The sequence below is a fragment of the Mangifera indica genome, chromosome 18, assembly GCF_011075055.1.
Source record: "Mangifera indica cultivar Alphonso chromosome 18, CATAS_Mindica_2.1, whole genome shotgun sequence".
Lineage (NCBI taxonomy): Eukaryota > Viridiplantae > Streptophyta > Magnoliopsida > Sapindales > Anacardiaceae > Mangifera > Mangifera indica.
In genome coordinates, this window is record NC_058154.1 from 2,513,049 (window position 1) to 2,522,047 (window position 8,999).

The following is an 8,999-nucleotide window of genomic DNA, read 5'->3' on the forward strand; positions in this document are numbered from 1 at the left end:
TTTTGTGATATCCCCTAGTAGTTTTGCCTTGCTTCGTTTCTGTAGTGTAAGAGAAAGCTAAACTAGGTTAACTTTGCTGGTTCTTGGTCAGCTTAAAAAAAAAAAAAAAAACTCAAGAAATTGCGGCAGAGAGAGCGAGGGAAGAATAGTTTTACCGAATCAGTCGCCTGTGGCATCCGAAACGAATCTGGCACAGCGTTAGTGATTACATTATTTTCATCTTGATTTTGTGGCAGCGGTGGCTGGCACAACCGTTTTAATTCCTCCACCGCTTGCTAAAAGAAGAATGTAAATATCAAACACTTACAATTCAGACAACGTAGCAATAGAGACATAAGAAGAGAGCAAATGAAATAACTTACGAGGACCATTTCTTTCAGATGCTTCATAACTTGCGGTTGAAATTGTTCAGCATGTGGTTGCGGAGGATTGGCCTCTTCCGGGGCCTCTGCGACATTCTGCATCAGGTCCATCCCAGTGAACTTTAGGAAGTTTTTATCAAAGAAAAAATTACATAGGAACAGATAACTTGGGAGAGGCAAGACAAGAGAAATTAACAGATATAAATTCAAGAAGAAACCTCTTGAAATGCTTGAAAGATTGACAGGAAATAGAATTATTACTTATTTCCTTCTATGTGAAATGTTGTGTCCTCTATGTACAAAAACAGTTCTGATTATTAAATTATAATCCAATGAATTTGCCTAATTAATACACTGCCCATGACTGAACTTAAAAGGAGGGACTAAAGATATATAAGACTAAAAGTGAAAAACTAACCAAGATATAACCTTGAATTTATCTTTCCAATTTTATAGTGTACACTTATTTAACTTTCTTACATTAACCAAAAATAGTGTATATAGATAGATAGATAGATATAAATATTACATAGATAAATTATAACAATATATATAATAAACAATTAACCATTATATTTTATTATATTAAAAGAAGTATATAAAATCATAACATAATTATAAATTTTAAAGATAACTATTAGCTATCAACGACCTTCAACTATTATCGCAAACTTACATAAATGCACTTAAAATAAGTAAACAAAGGAAATTATTATCTCTTTTGAAGTTTTTTAAGCTTTGTGATATCATTAAGATGTGATGTATAAATATATTTGGACCGTGCAATCCATATAATTGCAAGATTTTTAAAAGAAATGCATTCATGTTGAAAATAATTGCAAGATTATATGTAGAGAAAGCAAAACATTTACTATATATTCTATTCTCTTGTGTGCTCCAAGAGTTGATGTTTCAGGAAAAACATATACAACCATCGCTTGTAGTTCAAATATATTTTGATGCCTCTACGACTGATACAAATTAATATAGTGTTAGTTAGTTTCAAAATTAAAGAAACATACACTTAATAATCGTAAAGACAAGAAGAATAAATTAAAGAAAAAACTTGAATAACAAAGATTAAAGCCAATATAAACATCACTTATCTGCAATTACGTTTTCTAAGATTACACAAAGATCAAAATCAAAAAAGATTATTTAGTTTTATGTTACTCAAGAAAAAAAAAACAATCATTTCTATGGTTCATTAATATAACAAATAGATCTGATAATAGATCTTGAAACTCTTAGATCTATAAATTTTATTTATTTATTTTTACTACCAAATAACATATATGTTTGTATAAATAATTTCCCCTCCCAAACTAATCATAAATGATAAAAAAAAAAAAAAAAACAGTTTCATGAAACTTACATATAAATATTCAAAGGTTATTGGGTAGTAAGGGTTAATGAGAGTGTATAAAATCTCTTTCATTTATTCTCGTTCATCAGATTTATAATGTTTTTTTATATTTAGATAAAGATCATTTAAACTGAAAATCAACTATATATTTTTTTATAAGTGAATACTTGATCAGTAATAGTAGATAAATATATAGGAAGATATTAGTAAGAGTAATATTTAGTGTTAACTAAGAATAAAAAACTACAAGTAGCCCCTGCATAACAAAAACAAAAAACCAGTGAGATATTCAGTTAAATAAACACCAAATCTGTGAACTCGAGTTGCGAACTCTCTAATGGTTTGAGAATATTTGAAATTTGACAAGCAAAAAATTAAAGTATACTATGCTTGAATCTAAATTTTCAAAGTCGTTGTTTTCCAACTGCTTAATGATAACCATTTTCAATAACTTAAAAACTCTAGATTGTCGAAGAGAGATATAGAGAGTTTGAGAAAGGAGTTGAAATGAAAGAGAATATAAAGTTGAGATGCAAAATACTTCATAACTGGTGTCTTATATAACATACAAAGGCTACCAACCCCCACTTGCACATTTGGTAAGTTAACGTGGCAAGGCAAACCTAGACATGAATGGTTAACAAGTTTTTAATATATGGAAATATTTGCAATCTTACCTTTAAATCTTAGTTACCTTTTAATCTTAGTTACCTTTTAATCTTAATTACCTTTTAATCCTAGTTACCTTTTAATTCTAGTTTGTAAAAATGTGAATTATTTATATTTTAAACACGCAGTTCTGAATTTTTGAACTCAAAATGTATTAAACAAGTATTTTATATGTTTCCCATATTAAACACGTATTTTTGTCTTTTTCACATTTACCATTTTTATGTATTTTTTAAATTATGAAAATATCTCTTACATTTTGAATTAATTATCATAATGACATAATTATATAAAGCAAAAAACCCAAATTTTTGATATCCAAATCCCTAACCTCTCCCAAAATTTTTGGTGATGATTAAATTTTGATTATATATTATGTTATTTAAGTTTATTAGTCAATTAAATAGTTTACATTTAAATTGTTATGTAGAAGATTTATAAAAAATGTTAAATTATGATTGATATTGTCATATTTTTATAAACATAATATTGATGATATATCATATCGAACCTATATATACACATTCTGTATCTTCTCCATATCCAAATTTTATGACTTTTTTTCTAGTAAATGTATTTTTCATCATTTATCGTATTCTATTAATATAATTCTAGTATCAATTGTTTTCATTTTCAGATTTACTAACTATGCTTTTAATTATTTGTTTTATATTAAAAACCATTTTTTCTTTTTTTAATCTGTTTTATATCTTATTAAACTATTTTCATAATTCAAAGAAAATGGAGGATGAATTTGTAATCATAATTTACTTCTCTTTCATTTATTGAGTATTTGTTGTTAACTCTACACTTAGATTTAATTTTATATAGATGCACATATAGTTTCATGTAATTAGTCTAACTTTTAAAAACATTATCAGACTAGCCAATTTGATCAGTTGAATTGTGAACTGCTAATCAAACTAATTGAATCATGCATAAAACCAGATTTGGCTCAACCAACATAAAAAATTGATTTTTTTTCAAAAATTCATTATGAAAATTTGAACATAGGCCTTATTTATCTCTCTCTCTCTCTCTCTCTCTCTCACACACACATATATACCATCAAACTAAGTTTATTTTAATGTTAATAAGTCAAAATATATATTTAATCATAGATTATATAAAAAATACTTTAATATTATTTTTGAACAGTTAACCAGTCTTACAATTGATTAATCAATCTAACTATTGGTTGGGTCAAATCGCCCTCTTCATCGATTTGATATCCGATCTTGTACTAAAAACATTAAATGTAATAATAATTAAAATGATATTAAACACCTCTTACATCTTTAAAATTATTGCATACACCCCATTTTAGATATTTTTTAGAATAAAATTTTCATTATTAAAACCTAGAAAGATAGTAAATTTGATAAGTTAAGAATAGAAGAGATGTTTTTAATAATTTTATACTATGATAACTTCATAAACAAAAATAAAATCGAATGCATGAACTTGAAGCCATTTGATTCACATATTAAGAAATATATTATGTAATATATAAAATCATAATATATACACTAATAATATGGACGGCAAAATTACATACCATAGGAGATTTGTTCCCTTATTTGGTACTATGCATGATTTTCATTTTTATTCAATTGATGTGGTTGCCCTAATCTTATTCATGCAATATGGACTGAGTATATATAAATTTAGTAATAATATGTGTACAAACTTTTGAGTACATAATTGGTTATATAAATAATATGCAATCATATAATTAGGTATTATTTTATCTTTAATTAAGTATTGAAATCATTGCTACTTATCCGTTTATATATGTGTCACAATCCCTAGATTACAACACATTAAATTGTAACAATAATTCGGCTACAACATAAATAGCTCTTCTAGTATGCTTCTTAATGCTTGTAGTGCCCAATTTCTCACTGATCATGTCTGTGCATATGATAATTGATTTTATACATATTGACATTGTCGATAATAATCTCTTTAGGTTGATACAAACGATCAACCAACAGAAATCTTATCCTTAATATTTTGTATAGAGATTGGGCCCCAGCTTACCTATGATGTGATATTATCTTATCTTTAGGACATGTGTGTTTAGTATCCATATGACGCAATTCGAAGAAGTCACTATCTTCCATATTTGTTGCCCACGGATGCCATTTACATTGCACATGGCAATATATAACCTTCCATTTGTCTTTGTCATATTTGTGCACTTTATACTGATATCCATTCTTAATAGCATGTCGATTGAATGCATCAATCAAATGATTTTCACTTCAAAATAAGACACCAACTTTAAGAGAATCATCATCGCTTTGCACTCCTCGGCTAGTGGATGTGAATGGCTGGTTAAGGAACTCGAGTAGCTAGTGAAATGTGTCAACTAGAATATTCTTGACATCTAGACCTACATTTTCGGGGGTACCATGTAAAGAATTTGCACGCTAGAAACTACTTGTACCATTTATATCATAGTTAAAATATCTTCTTGGTGTGTTTTCATCAATTCAATTGCAACAACGCATAACACAAAACCCTGGAATCACCATTTATTTGATGGGGCAGTTTTTTCCTTTTTCAAATTTAACCATCCAAATGATCTTCAATTCACATCAAAGTTATATCAATGCAAAGAAGACTCAAAAAACTTTCTATCAAGCTATGACAACAATCATAACTCATCAGATAAAACAATTGAAATGTGTGACAAATTCAACGGTAAAACTGTAATTATCTTGTAACTCTCTGTCATGTAACTTCAAATACATGCACATGTAATCAATTCGGATTTTAAGGCAAAAACATAAACATAAACTTGTTGTGGGCTAAGAGGGGTTAAAGTGATAATCTTTTCATTGAATCTAAAGGAGTAAGTGTTTTTCTTACCATTATGTTTCACTTCTCCTTGAACTTTGATTCCTCGATAGGAAAATATTATTATATTCACTTATCTATTTTGAAAATATTATTATGACTCAATAATTTATTATATAAAATTTAAACTCATGATTTGTTGCCTTTTTAAAATTTTTTAGGGATGTAATTGTTAGTTTTGGAAACTACATATTGAAACTTTAAAAATTTTCAACATACCCCCAAAAAATTTTGGATTTTTAAAACTTCATAACAAATTTCTTTACAACCCCAATATCTTTAATAGTTACAATTTTGTCCAAACATATGATTATACAACATTAACAACCTTATATAATTTTTTAAAATTTGAAAGGAGAAAAAAGGATGCGGAAGGAATTAAAATTTTTGATAAAAAGGAACATGAAAGTTGATGATGATAGTGGTGTGGGTGGTGAGGCAAATTTATCTCTCTTGAAAATGTAATTGCAAGCATTGGCAATGCAATATTATAAGATGGAGAGCCGTGAACAAAATTTGTACCGATTGGTATTTTAAAGCAAGATCAATGAAACCAATTATATATGTCATGAAACTAAAAATGATAAACTAGTAATTTATAATAAAATAAAATTATTTTGCCTAATAGAAGCGGAAGACTTTTAGGTTTGTTAATTAGCTCAGGCAACCCTAAGTCTTGAATGTTCAACCCAAATAATCAAATTTGGGTAAAATAGAATTCAAACCTTGAGTGGGCTTGGACAAAAAAATTACTTGTTAGATTATTGAGCTTGAACTTAAATAAAGACTATTCAAGTCTGAGACTTGATAGGACCTTGAAAATATAGTGTTTATTAATTTATATTAATGTTTATTTAAATAGTGATTGTTAATTTGGTTCAAGTCTGTAACCGAATAAATTTGAAATAGGATGTTTAAGTTAATTATTTTTAATTTAGATCTTTGGAAAGTGTTTTCATAAATTTGTAAAATTGCAAATATATTTTACAATTTTTTAAAGTTACAAGTCAGACTCGAAAAAAACCTAAAACATATTTAAAGACCAATCCAATTTAATAAACCAGACCTAAATAAAAATTTTGATGCGAATAAGCATGCCAAAAACCCAAGCCCGGAATTTTCTTTTTTTTGGGCTTTTTTGAACAAATCAAACATCGTTCAAAAAGCCCGATTGATGGACTTGTGTACGAGTGGGCAAATAAACTTTTCCACCATAAAGTAGAAAAATATTGTTTCATCAGTGAGAAATTGTCATTCGGCATATAACTAATATATATATGCTGGCATTACCGATCATATATCACCAAAATCACAGGTTTACCACAATATTAGGCTAATCTTCTAATCTTGCCACTTTTCGAACTACTCCCACGATGGTTTTCATTCTTAAAAAGATTCTGGAGATTTTCGTAAGCTTCCTTGAGAAAAGCTTTGACAGCTTCCTCCTGGGTTATTGCAGTCTTCATCTCCCCTTCTTCGTCGTCGTGAGAAATTGGAGAAGATAACCGACTTCTCTTCTTGCCCTTTGTTCCCCTTGACTGATAGTTGCAACTAATGTTAATATAGCAATATGCAAATTTTCCGATGAAAAAGAAAACATTTTTGTTCATTGAATACATAAAATAATACCCACCGTAGGCTCCGCTATTGGTGTCCCCCTAGCAATCTTCACAAAGTGACGGGGACATATTTCATACACTATAAAGTTGACAACTTCAACCATCGACGGGAGAAACTCGCCAGACTTGCCATGCTCATAGTACTGCATGATACATAAACTTCATTTTCTCATGTCGGAAGGTTTAATATGAAAGCATTTTCTGCGAGAAAAGTCTTCTCAATTGAACTTGCAAACCCTAATGAATGGGTGACTTTAATTAAGGATATCCATCTCATAGTAACGAAATACTTACGATATCGAGTTTCCATTGACCCGTTGTTTACAAAGAAGCCTCCAATTTTCTAGTCTCTCTGTGAAAGTATATCGCTTCATGTCTTCAAAACCTGGTGTCAGTTGGTCCAACAATGATGCAGGCACAGGACACTGTAGTAATTAACACAAAATTGTAAGAGTAAGATGGTTACTAATCTTCTCTTATAGGGTATAATAAAACTAATCAAAGAACAACGATAGTTACGTTATCTAGGTCATCTTCATGGCCAATAAGAAGTTGCGCAGGAAGTGTAAAAGATTTTGTGATATCCCCTAGTAGTTTTGCCTTGCTTCGTTTTTGTAGTGTAAGAAAAAGTAAAACTAGTTTAACTTTGCCGTTTATTGGTTAGCTTAAAAAAAAAAAAAAAACTCAAGAAATTGTGGCCGAGATTGTTAGAGTAAAACTTTAAAGATAGTAGAAGATATGAAAAAGTAACACAATGCAAGAAAAAAGCGATCCTTTTATTTGCTGATTCAAAAACACACACTGCATAAAATATTACAGAGGAACAAGCTAATAAATAGCTAAACTTAAATAACTGAACTCCTAGAAACCAGAACACTACATGATAACATGGGATCATGATCCCACTAAATAAGGATCACTAATGACAGTTCCTACAGTCAAGGAACTTACTAAAAAATCAACAAGACCACTTCCTACTAGTTGTTAGTGGTTTGAATCACATTCGTAACACCCCCTCTTGATTCAAACTCCCCCATTCCAAGCTTACTTCTTAGATAACTAAATCTGGAATATGACAACGCTTTTGTGAAGATATCAGCAACCTGATCATCTGTCCTGCAGAATTTCAAGTTGATTTCCTTTTTAGCTACTAGCTCCCTTATAAAATGATGCTTTATTTCTATATGCTTAGCTCGACCATGAAAGACAGGGTTTTTTGTCATAGCTATAGCAGAGCTACTATCACTGTGAATTTCAGTTGCCCCCTCTTGCTTCATACCCAGGTCAAGCAGGAGCTTCCTTATCCAAATGGCTTCGCACGTTACTGCTCCCCCAGCTACATATTCTGCCTCGCACGATGATAAGGCAACCGTAGATTGCTTTTTTGATCTCCATGTGACTACACCTGATCCAAGAGTAAAGCAAAACCCTGTTATACTCCTTCTATCAACTGATGAACCTGCCCAATCACTGTCATAATAACCCTCCAGTTTTAGAGATTTAGTTTGACAATACCAAATTCCCATTGCTAGAGTTCCTGCGACATACTTTAACACTCTCTTAGCTGCTCCATAATGGTGTTTTGTTGGTTTGTGCATAAACCTTGATATCAAACTTACTGCAAACATGATATTCGGCCTTGTATGCGCTAGATAAATTAAACCTCTAACTAAACTTCTGAATTTTTGCGCATCAATAGCTCCAGACCCATCATCCTCCTGAAGTTTCTCATTCACATTCATGGGTGTTTCTACTGCATTACACCCGTTCAGGCTGAATTTCTTCAAAAGATCCATTGCATACTTCCTTTGAGCTATGAAGACCCCCTCCTTACATTGCATTACTTCCATTCCCAAGAAGTAGTGAAGCTGGCCCAGATCTGTCATGTTAAATTTCTACATAATTTGGCTTTTAAATTCTGCAATTAAAGAGCTGTTAGACCCCACATATATCATATCATCAACATACAAACATACTAATAAAAAATCATACTCCCCACAGCTCTTAATGTACATTGTTGGCTTATTTTCACTTCTTTTAAAGCCAAATTGTAGAAAATATGTATCTATTTTCATGTACCATGCCCTAGGAGCTTGCTTAAGCCCGTAAAAGGCTTTA